Here is a 23,204-nt window from a genome sequence, read left to right as displayed (position 1 = left end):
ACTGTGGTTTCAATCCCAAGTAGTCGGAATTAGACCCTACTTCCCTAACTCCTTTGTATCTAGCCTTTCTTCTTCAAATTATGTTTCCTGTGTACTTCGGGATTTCTCTCTGAAATTGACCTACCTGTTGCTGGTAGAAAAACTTCATTTGTTGTTGGAGTTGCCTGGAGAAACAGGGTAGTAGGGTAAGGGGCCTTAACCAAATTTTCTTCTCACAAGTTCCAGTGCAGAGGTGGTAGCAACTTAAAGTGCCCAGTATTCACTGGCCAGAAGTGAGCACTGGAGTAGGAGTGCAGCCTGTGAAGATACAGGGAGTAATGAGGAGACTATCTCATTGCTAAGGAATCATTCCAAGAGACACACACTCAAGTTGGATGAAATGTTCAATCCCAGAAAGCAAGAGAAAACTGTTTTTGAAAGAGGAAGAAAGTCAAAATCTCTGGATAAAGAAACATTACCCAGCAATTTTCAAATGCAAAATCAACAGTTTTCAGATCAAACCTTTAATTCCAGATGATTGTTTGTTTGTTTGTTGTTGTTGTTTAAGAAAGAGTTTGAAAAAAGGCAGCCATAGTGAAGTGGTTGGTGAGTTGGTCCTGAACTACATGCATTGATATATATAATCAGCACCAGATCTGATTGGCATCCTACAAGGTGGTACTGAATTGTTTAGCTACTCAAAATGTTTGAAAAGATCTATCTAGAGCTGAAACATAAGATTCTAGCTTATGTGAAAATAATGAAAATGTATTCACAGGCACATAGATTTAAAACCTGAGTAAAAGAGATGGTCATCAGGAGTAGATGGATAAATTATAGAATATTCACATGATGGACAATAGTTGCATCATGTGTACTTGTAATGAGAATGAACAAGCTCCAACTACATGCAAGAACGTGGATGACCGGGACAAACATATTATTGAGGGAAATAAGCCAGACACTAAGAAGTATGTACTATATGGCTGCATTTATATAACAACAAACCGGACAAAACTAACCTACGATGTTTACACAGGGAGTGTGGCAAATTGTGTTTAACTGTGGGGAGTGGGGCAAATTGTGTCTAAAAGAGGTCAGTAGGAGGGTTAGAGGGTTAGAGGAGTTAATATTCTACTTATGATCTAGGTTGTCATTACATGTATGCTCAATTTGCAAAAAACAACAAGTTGTATACCAACAATTGTGTGTGTGTGTGTGTGTGTGTGTGTGTGTTATGCTTCAATAAAACAATTTTAAACATTTGGAATAAAACCTTGAACCCAGACAAGTCCAGCCTAAATGTGTATCCATTATTTCAAAAAGTTCTAATTGTTTCCTCCTTGGCAAACTTTAAACTGATAATGGAGGGGGAAACAGACTTAGAGAGAGGAAAAGAAAGAGATACCGCAGCAATTAGAAATCTAATTAGCTCTGTGTTTTAATACAATTGTCTGTGCCCTCAGACACAAACATTATTCTTTTCTGATAACTAACATTTTAAAATGCTAAACTTCTGTGGAAGGAAAAGATACACTAATTCAAAATTTCTACTTTTTACTTATTCATTAATATAGATTCTTGTTAGAGGAATTCGGATTCCTATGAAAAATTCTGTTCTATATCCTTTTCTAATATCAGAAGGAAGTTAATAGTATTATTCACACATTAACTAGGAAGCACATATGTACATAAAATGAAACCCTCATGAACAAAATTTGAAATAACACGTTTTATGTTTCTTTTATCTTAATCTGGAGATGTTTCTTCTTATACAAATGTCTTCACGTATTGTGATACGCTTTTCCTGGAAAATGTGTGAGTATAATATTCACTTCAAGATTGCTAATTAGGCATGCATGCTATTGTGGTTTATATATCCAATTTGATTGATCCACTCAGGCAAATGTAAGAGCATTAATGCACTTGAGAAAGCTTTCCTTCTGTTTAAATATCCTGTAGTCGATAACTTTTTAATCTATTTGCATTAGGTAAAAGAGTTTCCTCCTGAAATTGGCTCAAGAAAAGGGTGGCAAGCATTTTAAGAAAATCTGTGGACTGGAATTATGATTAAAAATAGGATAAAATGAAGCAGTGCTCAGGATCAGTCATTGTTTCTCTTTGGTTCCATAGGATTTATCGTAGCATTTCTGCTTCTGGGTGCAAGCTCTCCATTATAATGCTGATAACTTTCTATTTCTTTCTGGTGTTTATCTCCTAGTTTTTCTTATTTAAAGCCTATGCTTCCTGCAAATTGTGATTTTTATATTAGGATTTCTGAATGCGTATAAGAAAAGCCAACTAAAGACAGCTTAATTTTAAGGGGGTGCGGGATATTAAAGGTATACCCTGGTAAAACCCCTAAGGGCAGATTTGCAGGTAGTTTTCAAGAAGTGAACTAGGAGTATTTTGCTTTGAACATTCATCTGTGTTTCTCATTGCATATTTTTTTAAAAATGTCCTTCTCTATAGAACAATTTTCTCTGTTCCCTTTTCTATATGATGAAACACGTCCATCCAAAATTCTTAAGCCCACATTTACAATGTAATAATATGAAGAACCTGCCTTTCTCTTAATTCTAATTCTATTTCAGGAGAAAGTGACCAATTGTAAATATGGCCACAGAGCAGGGCTTACCAGTAAAACATGGCTGCTAGAAACTTACCACTGAGGAAGGGTAGGCAAATCCAAGGGGGAAGGACTAAGGAGAAAAGCCAGTAGTTGCAGACTTCAACATGTAGTAATCCAATGACTGAACTCGTTCCCAAGGTATCTTCAGCTTTGACTCTCCTAGTTTACAATAATTAAGTCTGTTCTTTCTAATTCAAATTCCAGAAAGAGTGGATGCCATTTAAAAACACTTATTTCTTAGAGCCTGCTAGACAGTGTATCACTGCAACACTAAACCATCTATGATTTGACAGCCCTTTTGCTGGAATCTTGAGGCACAACACATTATTGCTTAGGCATCAAAGGATGGGTTGGAGTTAGATCTTCCCAGAAGGCATGGCAGACATTCTAAGACTTGGTCTATCTAGTACTGTTAACATAGCTCTCTCAATTATGTCAAAGAGAAATTTCACACATACATTCTTTATATAGCAATGGTAACCAAAGTCATGCCAAGGACCATTATCCCTTTGGAGATACTCTTTAAAGGGGAAAATACAATTCCATGGACAATTATGTTTGGGATAAGCAGCAAAGCTAATTCTTTTTTTTTTTTTTTGAGATTTGTAAAATATGTTAGATTACTAAATGCTCAGACAAAAACATTTATACCTTTATTTAACCCACGTTTCTACCCTTATTGGATGATGTAACATAGTTAGAGCTCTTATTTTGCATATTGCAGGAACCTATTCTTCAAGTCATATTACGTGGAGAAAAAATGAGGAAAAATATGCATCCTAACTTCACATATTAGATAGGAACCAGTACATTAATCCTCCTTAAAATTTCAGGGAATTTCTTCTCTTGCTTTCCTTGTCTATTCTCCCTGAATAACCACAGCAGTCTTCGCTCTCAACAAGGCTGACTCTGTACTCGATCAGTACACATGGCAAAAGATTACTCCATTAACTATCCTTTTTAAATATCCTTTCAAAATACCATTTCAGACTTAAGCTAGAATATTTTATTTCTGATTATATTTTTAAAGGAAACAGACTTGGGAGTAGTGATGGAAGCAGGCATGCAATTGGGTGTGTGCCAAATTATTGACATCACTGTTGGGAGTCAACACCTGTAAATTAAAGAGAAGGGAACACAAATTCCAGTCAAAAAGGAGGGCTGTTAGTTCCCTGTCCAGGAAATTTGAATGAAGTATGTTCTAAATTATGGAAAATTTACCATAGAACCAGTGTCAGTTAACATTTATAGCATACATATTATGAAACAGGTCTAAGTACTCTATGTATTTGAATTCATTTCATTTGCATAGTTAATCTATATGTAATACAAATTTCATTCCTATTTTCTAGATTAGGAAACTGAGGCACAGAAAATTTAGGTAAATTGTTTAAACACACACAGCCTATAATTTATAAAGCCAGGATTTAAACAATGTACCTGACCCTATAGAGTTGTAAATATAAACAGATTTTTTTTATATATAAAGATTTGAAGTAAAATTGCTTTATTCAGCCTTTAACTCAATAATAAATCTTTTAGAGCTCTCAGCATGTTACAGGTCAGCATTTAATATGCATTGTTTCAAGATCTTAAATATTATTCATTTTTCTTCTGACTACAAACTCCAGTCAAACCTACCTCATCTAATCCTCTTCAATTTAATTTAGACTTCTTCCCAAAAAGTGTCAATCTAAGATCTGAGCATCTCAGTTATTTGGAAGGTTCAAATAAGGTACACTTATGTTTATTGTCATTTGTAAATACCAAGACTTTACAGGTCATCAGCTATTTCTAATTGTTGAAGACAGTGTTGCATGTTAAACAGCATGCTTCCTTTGTTGTAGCACGAAGCTATGCACTTAGTGAGCTTTGATTAGTCACAAGCCTAAAAAAGTAAAGTTTATCTCACTTTTTTTGCCAAGTATATCAAGTCACCTTTATAAAAGCAAATTGAGTATGTCTTAGGAGTTAGTTCCATTTGTACTTTAACTTCCTTTGCTAAAGAACTCATGTACAATTTTATGTTTAGCAGAGATTACGAAGCCATTTAGAAGAGGAAAGTAATTTCCTGAGGAGCTAAGGAATGAGAACCCACTGAGTATAGAGAGGAGTTGGCTATTTGCAGAGCATTGGGTCTGATTCCTAGAGAGCTGGGCTAAACACAGGTGGCAGTTTATGCATTTTATATATATATCTTTTAATAACCAAATACACTTGAAACTAAATCTATTTTAGTAAAGTTCACAAAACAGCTCCATTCTATTTTAAACTTGTGAACGGGTTAAATATACTCTTAATTGCATACTTCTTGCCATATAAAAGATTTTAAATCCTTTCTCATAATTCAAAGGTCTATAATAAGGTAGTAACTTGAGAAACTGCTAAAGAAAAAAACAGTACTCTCCGTTTTTTTGTTGTTGTTGTTTTTATTTTGTTTTGCTTTGCAAAAACAAAAAAACAGAAGAATGCATTTACCTTAATACAAGGTTAATGTATTTGCTTCTCTGACTTGTTAAAAAAAATCCTAATATTGGAATAGTTCATTATTCCCAGATATTTAAATATGTATTATTTTAATATAAATTCTGGATGGATGCTATACCAGAGAAAATATTTATCTGTCAAAACTGCAGATTCAATTACTTAAGTGCATTTTTCTTCTGGAAGTGAATGCCCAGGAAGGGACTATATTTCCCAGACCCACTGCAATTAGGTATAGACATGTGACTGAGCCTGGCGTTTGTACGTGAGCAGAATTTCTACACATCACTTCTAGACTTGACCCATAAAAATTTCCTTCAGGTTTTGTTTCCCCATTCTTTTTCTTTTTCCACCAACTACAAGTCAACTCCCAAGGAAAAGTAAGAAATCTTGTGCTGAAAATGGCAATATCCACCACTCCGAATCACTGAAATACTACATGGTGCAAAGCCCTCCCTATTCCAGTTGTAACCCAGATTATGAATAACTGCATTGAAATGTAATGCATGAAAGAAATAAAATGATATTGTTAAATACCTCTAAAATTTAGGAGGTTGTTTGTGTGTTTGTTTGTTTTTTAGCAGCTGACATTAATTATGCCAACAAATGCAGAAGCAATAATTGGAAAATTGTTCAAAATATATTACTCTTTAATGTGCAATGCTATTTACACTCTTTCCTTACAATAGTTTAACTACTGCTTTTCCTAATAATTATATATTTATAAAATATACTTGAGAATCACATTAATGCATAATGCCATAAAACATATTTATTGAGAAAATTATTGTATATAAAGTCCAATGTTCAATACTGGAAAATATAACTAATATTACCAATAGTCCTTGTCTACAAGGAACTTACTCTGCTTGAGTGAAAATAAAGTTATAAAAGTAATTATAATTTAATATAGTACTCGGTAAGTGATACTCAAGTTATGTCTGTTGGCAAGAAAGCATTTTGGGAAGGTAGGTAAGGAAGTAAATCACATATAAATCGTAGGAAAAGTTTGATGCAAGAGGTGAAATGTCAGCTCACTCAAATAGGAAACTGAGAAGAGCGAGCAAGTAAGGAGATATTTCAATGAGTAGGGAATTAAACCAGCTAATAATGCTTAACACCCATTGAGAAAAAGTGAAGGAATTACTGCAGGAGGCAGAAAGTGGAGAAGGGAAGAATTGGATTAATTACATTAATAATGTTTTGAAAAATCTGGACTACTTCTATTGGAAAGAGATTTACTAGTCTATCAGCATCAGATCAACAAAAGAGAGAAAGAAATTCTATCAGGATAGAAAAACTTGAATTTATATTAATGGAAGAGAAAGTTATTGTAGGCTTTTGAGTACGACAGGATATAATACAAATGTTTCTAGTAAAGTTAATCTGTTGGCAGTGTGCAAGTGGAGATAAGTGAGAGTCAGGAAGAAGGGTAAAAGTTATGACAAATGTCTGTGTATACGGTAATCAGATCCTGACTGCGAGCTGTTACAAGGGAAATGAAGAATAGGAAGCAGATTGAGAAAAACAAGATATTTTGAAGAAAGAACAGAATTTCAAGAATGATTAGATTGGTCTGGGGGCAAAAATGCAATCAATCAAATTTGTTTTCCAACTACTCTAAATTAAAGAGATCTTCCAAACAATCAGTGTAATTGCAAATCCTGCCTCCAAATGTTCTGATTCTAGTACATGATTAATGATAAGTTGTCTCATGGATCAAATTATTAAGTTAATGCATGTGCAAATGTTTCCATAATAATTTGGTTTTTAGAGTGTTTTATTTGATGAGGTTGTTATTTACTTATTTACAAAGTATAAATGCCATTAATTCAACACAATTACTTAAGAGGTTTTGGGAACGTACAGAGGGATAGTGGATGGGGGGAGAGGGGTTCACACAGTGTGAGGGATACAAATGATAAACGTCTAAGTTTTGCTTTGTCTTGTGCACCTGAAACTAATTAAAAAAATAAATAAATAAATAAAAATTAAAAAAAAAAAAAAAAAGAACTGACTGTCCAAAACATTCCATTCTGTGTGGACAGTTGTTCTAATTTTGATACAAACATCTGTCCAATGAGGAAAACACATTTTTGGCTAAGCAAGTTAAATTAACGAAGGAAGATTTTTTTATGGCCCCCTTAGTGTTAACCATAGATGTACACTCTACCCTCTCCTTAGTCAACAGTGTGTTGGCTACAATATATTTAAGGATCATTTCAAGTATAAAAGAACATTTTGCAAGTGTTCTAGCAGGAAGCAATATAGTTTACTCACGAAGAAGCCAAATCCAAGTTAATCTGAGACATTTCCTCTGTAACTCTAAGTACTAAAAGAAAGTTTGGAGAGCATTGTAAAGAAACGTATGGTAATTCAAAAATGTTATGATGTGCTGGTTATGTTATTGGCATATAAAGCAAGGAAGGATTCCCAAAAGTATAAGAATTTTGAAATTTAAAGAAAATTACTCAGGAAAATATTCATCTGTTCCAAGAGCAAGTCAAAATTAGAAAATCAGAAAGATAAAACTGAATATATAATAAGATCAGAAATATGCAATAAAATCAATTAGACTGAAAATTCCACGGAGGTAAGTATTGCGTCCTTTTTGCTGAGTGGCCTTTCCTCAGTAGGGACACAATGGCTGGCACACAGGAGGTGCTCATAGAACTATGAAATATGTAGCACTATTTAAATAATTGTAAATATGGTTACTAAATGGTATTAAAGCAAAATTACTTGAAATCAGATATCTGTTCCTAACAATGTGCAAAAATAATCTAAGTTTATCAATAGATATTAATTTATCAAAGACGGCAAGATGGAGAGAAAAGACAAGGGCAAGGAACGTATCATAAATTACTTAATGCATTTTGTCGGTCTGATAATAAAACAAATGTAAGCTTAAATATAAATTTCATAAATGTTATAGAACATTCTTTTTATGCAATCAAATTCTATCTCATATTTCTTTTTTAAAAACTGTCTTCAAACAAATAATCCAGAATGTAAAAATGGAAACACAGAAAAGGTATACCCTACAAATATAACAAATTAATTAAGCAAGCAAGCTATGGTGTTAATATAAAAAAAAAAAAAAAAAAAAAAAATCCAAGGCAAATTGCACTGAATTGGGGGCAATTTATATTGGAAATGAAAAGTGTATAAGAGTTCAATCTCCATAAAGGCAGGTATCTATGTCAATTTTGTCCACTGATTATTCCAAGTACATAAAACTGTTCTGGCACAAATGTAATACTTGTGATGAACGCTGCGGTGTAGCTCTCAGACCCTAGAACCCCGCCCCAGACTAAGTCCTCGCCCCCCAGATGCTGGGAGTGCTGGCAATGCAGCTCAGCTATTTCCTCTCCAAGACTCACTGCCAGCTGAAGAGAGCCATTTTGCCCAAGGAAATGGCTCCTTCCCCCGCGCATCTCAGACCAGTGACCTGTTCAGTTGATGATATAATGGTCCTACTGCTTTACCTCAATTCAGGACAACGTTGAAAGGCTATCACAGTCCAGAGCTCTGCATAGGATCAGCTGAGGCCATTGCTGCAACTGCATTCCAGCCAAATTCCTCTCTATGCTATCTTACTTCCTTCATTCCTCAACAGGTACTGAACCTGGGATGATTGCTCAAACACTTTTTACACAGAAATCTCCATCTCAAAGTCTGTTTTCCAGAAATCCCAATCCAAACAGATCGAAAAAAAATTGTTAAATAAATAAATGACGTAAAAGAGTAAAGAGGATTGCTCATGAACTTTATTAACAGCTTCTAACTATAACCAAGTAAAGTTTATGATTTAAAAAGATAAAGGTAAGTATTTAAAAGCAGACTGGGTGATATCCACTGATCTGATATGGCAGGTCAGGAATATTAACACAATAACACTAAATAAAATAGAATAAAAATGATTCTATTACCTTTGTCTTATACATTTTTTTCATATAATTGCCCCTTATTATGCCTTCAGCCTCTAATTGTACATTTTTCTTTCTTCTTTGAAGATATGTATTTATGTAAGGTTAATTTTCATTTACATTTTTTTTTAATCCATTATGTAGAGACTACCGTCTTGTTCATTTTAGGGTTTTTGAAATTTTTAGTTTCTTTGTGGCTCAGTATAGAATCCCTTTCCTAAATATAAACATTTCTTGATGCTGGAAAAGCTACAACATTTGTGAAACTGACCAAACATGTGAAACTAACCAAAAGACAATTTCAGAGATGTGTGCTTCAGAAATATGCCTCCCCTAAACATGTTAAAAGCACTGGCAACATCACTACACACTTTTATAGAACAAAAATTGGTCTAAGCTAAATTTTTAGAATAACCCATCTATCCACAAACATTGTATTAGCATTACCATGTTGTCTAGATTTCAATTCTTTCCTTTAGAGTTCTAATTATCATGTAATAAAAGAAGCAATGACACAATTCATACCAAAATGACAGGACCTGAACCAACAAGAAACATAGATATTTTTGAAATTAGAAGAAGGGTGTTTTCCTCTGAGGAGCCACTTTGTGTGTTGTGCTCAAAGCCACCATGTTATATATCACATGGGGACATGATTCACATTGCATTCAGCTTGTACTAGTTTGTGATTTCACCTTTCTTACATAATGCAAAAATTTCCCACATCTCTAAATCCATTTTATGTACTTTATGCAACACTTTGCATACAGTTGATTTTATGGAAATCAAATGCTATATATTAGAAGAATTACTATACATGTGTAATGAGATAAAGAAAAATTGCATTATCTTAATGTATTATGATAATAGCAGTCCTTTACTATAAGTATAGAGGAAGTGATAAAGACAAGCATGAAACTAGGGATGATCATTGCAGTGAATTCCTTTTTCTAGCCATTAACAGCACTAATAGTAGATACGCAAAGTGGTTAGAGATTGTATTGTGTTTTAGGTTTCTTTAATTGTTTAAGACTGCATCTGCACCCATTGCTACCATTTTCTACATCAATGAGTGACATATTCCACATTACGTTAAGACTAATCAATCTGCCTATGCTTCACACATCCCTTCACACTTGTTCAAGGCTTCCATTTCAGTAACTATCCACCTTTCTGTATGTCTCTGGGACAAACCATATGTTGAGAAATCCCATCACCTATCCAATTCTCTTGCTTCTTTGTTGCCTCTCTTCTAAAGACTATACAAGCTTTAAAAACTCTTGATTTTCTAGCCTCCCTTTCAATATTGATTGATTATGCGACACATTTCTGGCCAATGAGATACAAAAGGATTTCTAAGGTACCTCTTTCCCCTTCTCTCTTCTTGCTTCCTGAAAGGCGGATGTGAGGCCTAGAATACCATAGGCACATAAATATGAGCCCCCAAATGAGAGCAAAAAGGAAACACATCAGGGATTGTGAAGGGGAAGGCTAGAGAAAATTGGATCTCCAGTGGCATGGTTGAGCTTCTGCAATCCTTACCTCTGGGCATATTATATGAGAAAAACAAAACAAAACAAACAACAATTTTTTTTTAGAAACTGTTAGCTGTATTTTCTGCTATTTGCAGAAAAATATGCTATGCTTCCTCTCCTTTACTTTCCACATGCAGTCCTCGAGTCCTGTCAATTTTACCGCCTCTCAAATTCAGTATTACTCATTATCCGCATGGTAATGCTTTAGTTCAAGCTACCATTATTATTTTTTTATAATTTCTTACGGAGCTTCTTGGTCTCCCCTCAGGTAATCTCACACACCACCCAATCCATACCCACATCACCAATGTTTCTTGATTATTTTCAGTGGGAATCCCAAAACTCTCAAGATGACACATAAGACCATTAAAACTGCCTTTGCCTATGTCTCCAGCTTTATGCTCAGGAAAATGCTCTTTCATCCTACACTTTAGTGCTCTACCCTACCTCCACATACTTGTACGCCTTTATACATGCCACTTGCTCAGCCTAGAATGCCCTGTTAAAACTCTCCTTGCTTTTTTTTACTTCTGAGACTCTAATTCTTTTTCAAGTCAAAGAAGTCTTCCCTGATGCTCTACTTTGATTAGGTAACATTACCAGCATCCAAGACTTAATATTACTATTTCCATTATTGCTGTGTTATGAATATCTGTTTGCTATCTATTTTTACCAGCTAGTTCTTAGATAAATTATTATTAATTCATTTTTATTCTAAATACACAATGCAATGGATAGCGTATATCAGATCCTCAAGAATACTGAAAAAAAATGACTGAATAGAAAAATGAATGGTAACTTAAATTAATTCAATCACATATATTTGCAATTAATTATATCAATAATTTACATTTAAATTCTTCTTATTAAATTCCCAAAGTAAATTTGCATCTGTTTTATTTTCCTATTACTATATCTTCATGAAAAAGTATAGGTAGTTAAAGTGTTGTTTTTCTCTGTAGGCTGCAAGGAGACATGGCTTCCATATTATAACATAGTTAAAGATTATAACCCTGGCTTCAAATTTTACTTTTGCATATTTCCTGTTATATAAATAGATTTTTAAATCTTACAGAAGAATACTCACAGTACTTTCTTAATTAATGTGTTATAGAAACATTCATTATTTGTTCCAATTGTTCCTTGCTAAAAGTTGCGTGTTTAATGTAGTGTCACTCTTTTAATAGCACCAATATACAGTTTCCTTCATTTTAGAAACATTCCTAAGTTCGATTTTTTTTTTTTTCTCTCATCAGTAGAGGTGAGACATGTGAAAATCTGTCATTCAATTACATCTATTACATGGGCTGACAGAAAAAAAAAATAGTGTAGAGCTTGCAAATATTATCTTTGCTGTTGGAAAAATTAATACACAAAGAAAGTGTTCTCAGAACAACAATATTAGAATCTTCCTAAGAGGTCATCCTTGTCTAAATCATTGCAGTAGTGACCTCCTGCATCTACAACAGTCCGTCCTGAAGAGCAGCCAGAGTAATCCTGCTCAAATGTGTATTTGATCATGTCACTATTTAGTTAAAATCCCTCCAATGGCTCTCCATTTTTTCAGTTAATGTCATATATGTGAAAAGATCATATAAGATCTGGCTTCACACTATCATATTCTTTCTTTATTTGTTCACTCTGCTCTAGGTACAGAGGCCACTTTGTTTTTGAACACATCAGATATGTGCCTACCTCAGGACCTTCACACTGGCAGGTACCTAATCCTAGAGTATCGTTCACTGAAGGCCACATGATCATTACCTTAGCTCCTCCCCTTCTCCATCTCTCGCTGATCTCTGGTGGTTTCTTCTGCTTATCCCTTTTGTGATCCCCATGAGGTGAGACTGGGACACTGGGGAAGCTGGATATCCACTGTGGATTGTTTTCTTCCCACTGGAGAAACTGTAGAATCAGAGTCCCTCTAGGTGGGGTACTGTGCCAGCCAAGAGAAGGGGCAATGTGGTGGACAATCTTGGTAGACTGCATTCTTACTGTTAGAGGTGCCAGCAGAGATCTCATCCAAGGGCTCTGCCTATCTGCAGAGCCGAGCCAGTAAGACACAAAATCAACACACAAAAATCAGTTTTGTTTCTATACGCTAACAATGAACTATTCAAAAATGAAATAAATAAAATTATCTGATTCACAATAATGCTAAAACCAATAAAATACCTAGGAATAAATTACAAATTTATCCAAGGGAGTGAAAGATGTCTACACTGAAAAACTTAAGACAGTGATGAAAAGAATTGAAGACACAAATAATGGAAAGATAGCCCAAATTCACGGATTGGAAGAATTAATATTGTTAAAATGTCCATTCTACCCAAAGCAATCTATAGATTCAATACAATCCTTATCAAACTCCAAATAGCTTTTTTTCCTTTTTTCTTTTTCTTTCTCTCTTTTTTTTTTTTCAGAAATAGAAAAAAAGCAATCCTAAAACCCACATGGAGCCACAAAAGATTCCAGACAGCTAACACAATCCTGAGAAAGATGAACAAAGCATCACACTTCCTGATTTCAAACTATAGTACACAGTTATGGTAATTAAAACACTAATGCACTGGCATAAAAACTGGCACATAAACTAATATAACTGAATAGAGAGCCCAGAAATAAACCCATGCATATATGGTCAACTAATATTTCACAAGGTAACCAAGATTACTCTGTGAATAAATGATGGTCTCTTCAATAAGCTGTATTGGGAAAACTGCACACCGTCATGTAAAACAATGAAATTGAACCCCTATTATACCACTAACAAAAAAATAATTTGAAATGGATTAAAAACTTAAATATAGAACCTGAAACCTTTAAAACTCCTAGAAGAAAATACGAGAAAAAGCTCCTTGTCATTAGTCTTGGAAATGATTTTTTTGGATATGACACCAAAGGCATAAACAACAAATGCAAAAATCAACAAGCGGGGCTACAAAAACATAAAAAGCTCTGAAAAGCAAAAGAAATCGTCAACAAAATAAAAAGGCAACCTACAGAATGGGAAAAATATTTGCAAACAATATATCTGAGAAGTGGTTAATATCCAAAATATGTAAGAAACTCACACAACTCAATGGCAAAATAACAATAATAATAATAACAATAATAATAATAATCCTATTAAAAAGTGGGTGGAAGAACTGAGTAGACATTTTTCCAAAAAAGGTGAACAAATGGCCAGCAAGTACATAAAAAGGTGGTAAAAGTCACTAACCATCAGGGAAATGAAAATCAAAACCACAACAAGCTATGACCTCACATCCTCTAGAATGGTTATTACCAAGAGAAAACAAGTGTTGGTGACCATGGAGAAAGGGAACCGTTGAGTGCTGCTGGTGGGAAGGTAGACTGATGCAGCCACTATGAAAAAAAGTATGGAGGTGCCTCAAAACTATAAACAGAATTGCTACATGATCCAGCAATCCACTTGTAGTTATATATCTGAAGGAAAAGAAACCAGGGTCTCAAAGAAATATCTGCATTCCCATGTTCTAGCCATGGCCTGGAAACAACTTAAGAACCTATGTGTGAAATCAAAAAAAGTCGAACTCATAGAAATTGAAGCATAGATCAGTGGTTAACATGGGTTGGGGAAGTAGGGAAAATGGGGAGACATTTGTCAAAGGATACGTACTCTCATTAATAAGATGAATGAGTTCTGAAATGTAATGTACAGCTTGGCAACTATAGTTAACAAACCTGTATTGTATACTTGGGATTTGCTAAGAGAGTAGATCCTAAATGTTCTTATCAAAAAAAAAAAAAAAAAAGGTAACTATGTTAGATGGTGGATGTATTAACTAACTTTAACGTGGTAATCATTTCACAATAAATGTATATCAAATCATCATGTTGTACACCTTAACGTTAAACATTGATATCATTTGTCAAATATATCTCAATAAAGATGGAAAAAAGTATCATATATCAATACAACCCAATGCAAAATATTAAATATTAGATTAGCATGCTGGTTTGGAAGAACTAGGAATAAAATGACATACATTTTCACTTAAAAAGTTAAAGAACTGTTAGAATATTGGTACCTATGTTTTCTATCATTGCTTTTGAAAGTTTTAAATGGCTGCTCCACTGATGCTCCTAGTGAATGTTTTCTAGACTCCAGCTACTCAAACTGTGGCCGATGGACCAGTGACATCATCTGGAAGCTTGTTAAAAATGTAGGATCTCGTTCTTATCCCAATCCAACTAAAGCAGAAATTGCATATTAACAACAAATGATTTGTACACACATTAAAATCTGAAGAGCTCTTACCTTGATAACTCAGAGTTTGAAAGTTAAAAAGCAGGGGTAACCTTAACAATTCAGCCCTTTATTTAGTGGTTTACAAGGGTTCTCTCAGAAGAAGGGTGGGACAGTGTAAACAGTCGTTCTGGGTGTGGGCAAGTGTTTGGAACTTAGACCACCATCAAAGACAGAAAACTTTGGAAGGATGAGGGTTTTATCATTGATATTGTTTAGAACTGTTGGTGAATGTTAATAAAAAATACTGAGTTGAGTCATTATTGTTTTTAAATTCTTTACAATCAATTTCTTTACTGTTTGCACTTGTGGTGGACAGCATCATGGCCTCATTCTTGATACATCACTACTGTTTACAGGACATTTTGTTGTTATTGGTTTATCTTTTGTTATACTATTTTTCCATATATTTAAAATACTATATTCATTGTGGATAGAAAATGGCAATTATGGTACAGAATATGTTCTACAAATAATGGTCAGCAAGCCCGCAAAATACAGGGCATAGTTCCATCTCCTTACTTCTGCCTAAATGTCGCAAAAACTAGTTTCATGTAATGTCAATTTCCAGATCCGTCATAGGGAACTGAGTAGTTGTGAAAAAGAAATTAGAGAGGTCCGTGTGCATATGTTATTTGCAATTTAGTCCTTTATTTCAAGTCTCTAATATTCCCCTAGTGTACCCAAGTGTGCAGGTACAAGAGGAAAGAGGCAAGGGGTGATGATAACTTCCACCTGGTTTGCTTCTGTGCTGTCAGGACTCCATGATTTAGCTTTTTTTCTTTTTTTAAACAAAGAAGATGAAAACAGTTGTTTGAAACATTTAAAAACTGCGCCCACCCTCAACAAACAAAATAGATTTCCTAGGCAATTTTTTTAATACCAAGTAAAAAGATCTTTTAAAATCAGAAAGGACAAGTTAGTATTACTCAAATTTTTTTTTTTGTACTCATTCATTTTTAGCCTCTAACCACCACATTTTCTTTATAAAACAAGTTGAGGCAATTCAGTGGTGTGGAGTAAACTGAATAGCACTTTCAAAAACATGCAAAAAGCAGCCAGTGTGAATGTTTTCAACCCAGCATGATTAGAGCTCTCCAGCTTTGGCTGCAAAGAGAAGGGGCTGTGTTTTAGAGGAAAGCCACCTCACATGATTGCTACTTCACTCCAGGGGAAGTTATCACAGACAATAAGCCTGTGCTTTCCCTGCCTTCTCTGCCACTTCTCTCTCCTAAAGTGAAGTCTGTCCATCAGGGTACTGCATTGTACCATGAGATACATTTGAGATAGAGCTATAGATGTGGGCTATTCATCTTTGCTTTCAGTGCTGTATCCATTATACACGATGTGTGTGTCACATTTTTTATTACAAGGAAGCTCCGTCATCCTCTCTTTATCTCACCCAAGGTTGTAGAACTAAAGAAAGGATCTCATCTACCTAGTGCTTACAATACAAGGACGAATGAAATGGTATTGCCACATGACAATCCATCTCTTTAGTTGTTCCAACAAATCCAATTGAAAGAGGACTATGAGAATCTATTTTTAATGACCAGTTTGTGTTGCAGTAATCAATGAAGAATGTCGTCCAAGAGGCGAAGTGATGTGTTAATGATCATTCCCTACAATTATCAGAGGTCTGCACCTGAAAAAAGAACGGAGCTGAGACACAGTTCAAAAAAGAGGTAATTTTGTGCCACAGGGTATTTATTTGGGACTAGTCCAGAATAAGGTTTTTCCCCTGGAATTTCAGTGAAGAGGCTAACTATTCTGTGACAGTGACAAAGTGACTTCCAGTTATGTCCACTCTGAATAATTATATAACTCAAAAAATAATTTTAAACAAACAATGGAACATCAAAACTTGCTTACAACTAACTGAGAAAAGATTGAAGGATATATAGTTAAGTGAGAATTACATATAATTGTCAAGTATGGTCACCGAATTAACAAATATTTTGCTATAAATATTTCCTTTAAAAACAGTAATGTATGGGCTTTTCCTGAACTAAAATATATTGGAAACCCAAGGTTGTATTCATAAACTCTTTCGCCCACTCCTTATTCCAAAAGTAGAATTAGGAACTCACTGGGAGCAGGCGTACAAGATACAGTGTCCCTGCATTTACCGGAGTGCAGGGCACCTGGCAAGGAAGTTTAAAGCACAGGTGTTTTTCCCACCTGGAGTTTATACTCTAGTGAACTAAATATGACACATGCCAAAATGTAACAAAAAGCACAATAGGTATATATGAGTATACTAGCTGTGGATTGTAAATTATAAATGCTATAAGATTTAGGGTTATAAAGATTTTTTTTTAAAGGCAACAAAAACCCAAGTAATACACATATATTTTAAAAAGCACTGCTTTGGATCCCAGAATGTTTGCACTTTTTAAAGAGCTCTGGAATCATAACCTGAGGCCAATATTTTATGGGAAGATCAGCAAGGGCCAGAGACCCAAAAGTCTCCCCCTACATCTCCTTTCTCAAAAGTTAGTGCTATAACTGGTGTGACGTCTGGTTAATATGAGAGAGATGTGTGAGTTATTCTCCTTTAGCTGTTTCCTTAATGACCTTTATTAATGTTTCACCTCCTCTGAAATTCACACTGAGTCAGTCTTTTGAGTAAAACTTGGCTCTGATAGCCCATGAAAACATTTGGTCCTGTAGTACAGTTTTCCTGGACCTCACAGCTGAGTGCATACCTCAGGAGGAGTCTTGTTATTTATAGCTGGATGAATCAGGGAGAGCAAATACTGGGATACCTATGAAAACTAGATAAACATAAGGGGGCACTATAGTGTCAGCAGATGAAGGCAGTGGAGTCCCCCATAGAAACCTTGTGTGATATGATGTATATTCACTGAATATTACACATGCTTAAGCAATATTTATTGAACAAATAGTACTGAGCACCTACTACATGCTAGACTCTATTCTAGTCTTTGCAAATAAGCAGTGCACCAAAGAGGCAATGCCCCACCTCATGGGGTTTACATTCTACTTAGAAAGGTAGAGAATAAGTAAAAAAATAAATATGCCCCATACCATATGACAAGGAATTGTAGGAGTAAAAGTACAGCCAGATAAGGATGGTAGGGACAGTATGAGTGTGCTTTAATATATGTATTGGGTCTTCAGGGAAGTTTTTTTTTTTCTGATAAAGTGACCTGTGAACATATTTGAATGAGTGATAAAGAAAATGAGGCAAACCAAAGAGGAAATGATATTGTAGGCAATGAGAAAACCAAGTGTGGTGGCCAAGAATGAGGTGGGAGTGAATCTGGTATGTTTGAAAAAGAGCGAGGAAGCCAGTGTGGCTAGGTTGAATGAGCTAAGGGAAAAGAGGTAGAAAATTAGATCAGAAAGACACAACTGAGTAGCCAGAAGCAGATCATGCACATTTTAAAACAGCTTTCTTGGCTCATACTCTGTTAAAATAATTTATTACGATCTACTCTATATTAGGCAGTGAGAAAATACCTCTGCCCTCCCAGAGTTCACATTGAGAATGAGAAAAAAAAAGAACATAATTATAATGCATTATGATATCCTTTTTTTTTTTTTCTACCTATAAACTCGAGTTGTCAGGTCACACTTAGAAGAATGTGTGCAAATTTTCCTGGTATAATCAGGAAAGGCTAATTAGAGCATATAACACATAGGCTGACCTTTGAAGGACAAATCAGAGTTCACCAGGTGGCCAATATGACGAAAGTATCCCAGGCTGCCTGAACGGTTTATTCAACTGTACAATGGCATAGGAAAGCATTGCAATTTGAGCTTGAGTGATGTAGTGGAAAAGCAAAAATCATTGAAGACACATAAATGTTTGAATGTTATCTCTGAAACAGAGAACATTTTTAAATCTCCCCTTAAAAAGGGATTGATAATCATGCCTATGTTATAAAACCATTGTGATGATTAGTGGTACTAAGTTTAATGCGTCTGACTTATAATGCATGGACAGTAAATCCTAGTTATTTTTTTCAGATAGAAAACTCTAGTACTGCCAGTGAGTACAGGGTTGATTTCCTTATCTTATTCTCAGACTTTGTTCAGAATCTGAAATAACATGGGTGCTCAAAGAATATTTGGTATGTAAATGAATGAACTGGCACCATTACAGTTTCCTTTTGATTAAGTAATGCAGATAGTAAGAGGACAAAACACTGGACAAAGGCAACGGTCGTGGATATAGGAAAAAGGACAGACAATTTAAAGATATTTCAGAGATAAAAGTGACAGAATTATTTACTAATTGGATATGAGAGAAAAGGAATCACGATAACTTTCAGATTGATTATTGAGTGACTGAGTGAATGTTGTTGACGTTCACTAAAATAGGATGACTGGAAGGAACAAGAGCTGGTTTAAGTTGTATAAGGAGGAGGGTAAAATGAGGTCAAGTTGACTTCGTAATTTTGAAACAGCCACAGGCCATGGAGTTGAAAAAGCCTAGGGTGATCAGAAGTGAACTCAGGAGAGGGTTCATGCAAGATAGATACACTGGCAGTCACTGAAACCTTTTTTTGTGGATGAAATTTGGTAAAAAGATTATTACAAAAGAGGGAAAAGAGGGGCAATAACATATCGCAGACAATATTAGTATTTAAGGAAGATTTCATGACTTCATAGAGGAGTTAAGAGTCATGAGAGACTAGTATCACTTTATAATTTACTTTTTTGTCTATTTATATAAAAATAGTACAAAGCATAGTTTATTATAGCTTAAATATTCTCTAACTGGAGAACTCCATAACTGGAATCACCTAACGGCATAATTCTAAGAGCTCATAATGGTGTATGAGAAATGATCAATGATAGTAGGACTCATAACTCAGAAGCCAAAGCTCTATTTGGTTCATGTGATTTAAACATTATGTGATTATATTTCTCATTTTTTTATTGGACACTCAGCTAATATTATTTAGTCGGGAATGAGCAGACAACTCAGATAAGTGATAATGATGATGGAAAGTTTTCCTGGTAGGTATTATTAATATCATCTGCTCATTTTCAACCTTTATTCAATTAGATACCTTTAAGTCTTTTTTATTGTGTTCTAATTACGCTTGAATATTCTGTTTGATAATCCAGAGAAGGCAGCCACTAATGTTAAAAAAAAATAAATAATTGGGAGATCTGTAGTCTGAGATAAATGCCAACTTTCTTGTCATAGCATTCATTCAGTAATCATATCTGAACATTTCCTCAGTTGTTTAAAAACTTTTTTATTTTCAAAATTCTATATTATTCTAGTTGATTATAATTTGGTGTTTCAGTGAATTGGGACTAAAATTCATTAAACTGTATTGTTTTGCTGTTAAGACTAACCATTATGGGAGAACAAGCAGGCATTCCATATTCAATTGAAAAGTGCAATGCTGAAGTGATTATCATAATGTGATCCCAATATCTTTAAACATGATTTTACAAAAGCACAGACTGCAAAAATCCAGGTATCAGTGAGAGCAAACTTCAGTATACTGATGAAAAGGCCTCTGTTACTGATACTAGCATTTATTTTGACATCAGAGTTTAAGACATGAGCACAGTATGTTAGTAATAAAATGTCATGAGCTATTCCTAACTTAAATAAGCAATCACATACCAAGTGAATACAGGGGCCTTTAGTTGTTTTCTCTATTAAAAAAAAAATCCCACTTGTTATAAATTTTCATGCCTCTAGGTAGGAATTATCTTATTCATGTTAATTACAAATGAAGCTATATCCCCACTTTCCTCCTCCCAGAAAAGATTTTGATTCATTAGAAGTTGAGGAGAAACAAAATTGAGCTGATCTACAGTAAAAGCAGATGGTATAGAGAAGAACAGGGAAAGAGATAAACAAGCTGAAAAAGAGTTGCGAGTTGTGACATGGGAAAAAAAAAGAAACAAACTTCATGAACAGGAGCTGGAAAATAAAATTTATGCACTGGATAGTTAAATATTTCAGAATAATCTCCCCCAGGCTGGATATTTCAAACTAAATGCTACAAAGTTGTTATTAATCATTGTCAGGGAAATAGCATTGGGTACATCTCACATTTTAAAGGGAAGGAAAGTGTTTAATATAGTAATATTTTCCCTGAGAAGTATGGGATATTTAAGTCAACTGTAGATATCACTGACTGATTAAAATAAGAAATCAGATTATACCACAGAAGCAAACGATGCTTCTCTGTATAGGAGGATACTGTGAAGAGGGGAAAATACGAGCAGAGGCAGTTATGTCCAAGACAGGTCTCTGAAAAACTGAGACACCGAGGAAGGTAGGGGGCCAGAATTTGTTATACCCATGAGGATTGATAGATTTTCCAAATTGAATCCAGGAAGTAAATTGCTTAAATAAGTTTCACATCTCTAATTCCTAGAGAATTATCTGTATCCAGATGGAGAATATTTAATTTTCTCATTTCCAAGGGGGTCAGGATAATATAGTGGCCTGTGAGAGCTGAAACTTTAGAACAAATTTGGCCCGCGGAGCTTCTCTCCTTGAAAAGAGCCATGAGCCTGAGGCTCTAGTGTATACTTTCATGATGTGTGTGGGGTAAGGATGTGCTTAACAGGATTAAGTGATTTGGAGGGCAGTAGGACTACTGGCAAGATAGTGGAAAGCCAACTGTGAATGATATAATTCCTTCCCTGAGACATCACTGAAATATAAGGAAATTTTCTAAACAGCTAACAGGTGTCAAACTGATTGATCCTCTGGAAAGGGTGGAGGATATAGGTTTGCACTGGATCTAACCCAAGTGGGCATCCCCTGAATATTACCCTAAAAAAAAACAATAACGAAAACAAAACTATAAATTCTGGATAAAAATTAAAGAAAAACAACCACAAAAGGACTCTAGTGATTGAACCAAAGCAGGCAGGAGTTGAATGTGAGGTAAAAGCAGGCAGTAAGCACAGAGGCCTTACTCTAGTACTTCGTAGCTCACTCTGAGGGATGCCATGGTCACAGCAGAGGAGGTACCAGATGCTCCTGGATATAAAAGACTTTATTCTCAGAAGTTGGACTGCATTAACCTTGGTTTGATGGTGCACCTCAGCCTTTTGGAAGAATCAAGTGTAAATCCTCTCTAAAGGAAGACGTCATCCTGAGCTCCAAGTTACTTCTTCCCACAATCTTCTGCATGCATTGTCTATCACACAATTAAAAGTAACCATGAACATTCCCTTTTATACCCCACTTTTCTTCCTGAGTGCTTCCTCCTCCCTTAAATCACATTCTCTATTCGTTCTCTTATTAGTAGGTTGTGATTATTAATTTGTCCACTCTTTTACTTGTTTAAATACCTTAACTTCATCCCCATTTTTGAATAATAATTTGGTGACTTTTATAATTCTAGACTAATAGTTTTTTTTCCACAGTACTTTTAATATATTAACCCGGTTGTCTTCTGGACTCTAATATTCTTGCTGTTATCAATTATTCTTATTCTTATTGCTGTTGTTGTTATGATTATATTACTATAATTACTGTTATATTTATTATTACTTTGAATTTAGCCTTCAGTCTAATTTTTTCCTATTGTAACGAACTTGTATTTTCTTGATATTTGATTATAAGATGTTTACTTATGATGGGACCACAAACTACAGTAGAGATAGATCTATTTAATTATTTATAACCCTATTGCAAAGAATTGTTTTCCTAAATCTGAAGATTCACGTATTTCTTTAAGTCTCAAATATTACCTCTTTAAGGTCAAAGCAGAGAATGGCAAATGAGCATGACCCTTCTCAAGCAGATCCATCAACCTGGTGATAAGCAGAATGAGGCCTACCATACAAACAAAAGTAGTCTTTCAAAGGGAATAGACACAAACCAATACATATTTTTTGAATGACTCAATCAAATGCCATTGCAAATGGTAAAAATGTTTTCTTAGCTTATCTATATCTTGCAACAAAATGGCAACCGTAGAACAAATTAATAATGTAGGTCAAAAAACACATCACAAATACGTATCTTAAGGAGGTGAAATATTACTAGGTAGTGAGCAGAACCTAAACATTAACAGATGTGGTTTTGATGATAATTCCATTATTTCTAAAGTTAGAAGTTAGAAGTTAATATTTTTTCTGGGTATAGATTATTTTATTTTTTTAAAAAAACAAGGTGACATGTGGATGTACATATACCCAGGAAAGCACTTAGTTATTTTGTCAAAGATAATGCAAAATACTTTAAGGAAACTGGGTTCCAAATTTTATATAATTAAAAAAAAAAAAAAAAAGAGTGGTGTTTGAGGTTACCCCAGTAGGAAAATTGACATGCTTGCTGTGCAGTTAATTGGACACAGTGAACTGGAGAAAATAGCTCAGTGGTGATCATATCAGTGGGCAGCTGCTGTGGT

The 23,204-nt window shown here is 34.7% G+C and overlaps 1 long non-coding RNA gene across 1 annotated transcript in view; it reads right to left on the bottom strand.

Annotated features, from left to right (window-relative positions):
• LOC141571704 (uncharacterized) overlaps positions 1–8,697 on the bottom strand; it is a 32,820-nt gene extending 24,123 nt beyond the window's left edge. The window contains exon 1 of the long non-coding RNA XR_012496728.2: positions 8,584–8,697. This is a non-coding gene — a long non-coding RNA (uncharacterized LOC141571704). The remainder of the gene's footprint in view (positions 1–8,583) is intronic.
• Positions 8,698–23,204: the final 14,507 nt, after the last annotated feature.

This window comes from Rhinolophus sinicus, chromosome 2 (genome assembly GCF_057876585.1).
Source record: "Rhinolophus sinicus isolate RSI-liver-muscle chromosome 2, RSI-T2T, whole genome shotgun sequence".
Taxonomy (NCBI): domain Eukaryota; kingdom Metazoa; phylum Chordata; class Mammalia; order Chiroptera; family Rhinolophidae; genus Rhinolophus; species Rhinolophus sinicus.
The sequence above is the reverse complement of the archived record's forward strand: the minus strand, read 5'-3'. Positions and strand labels throughout refer to the sequence as shown.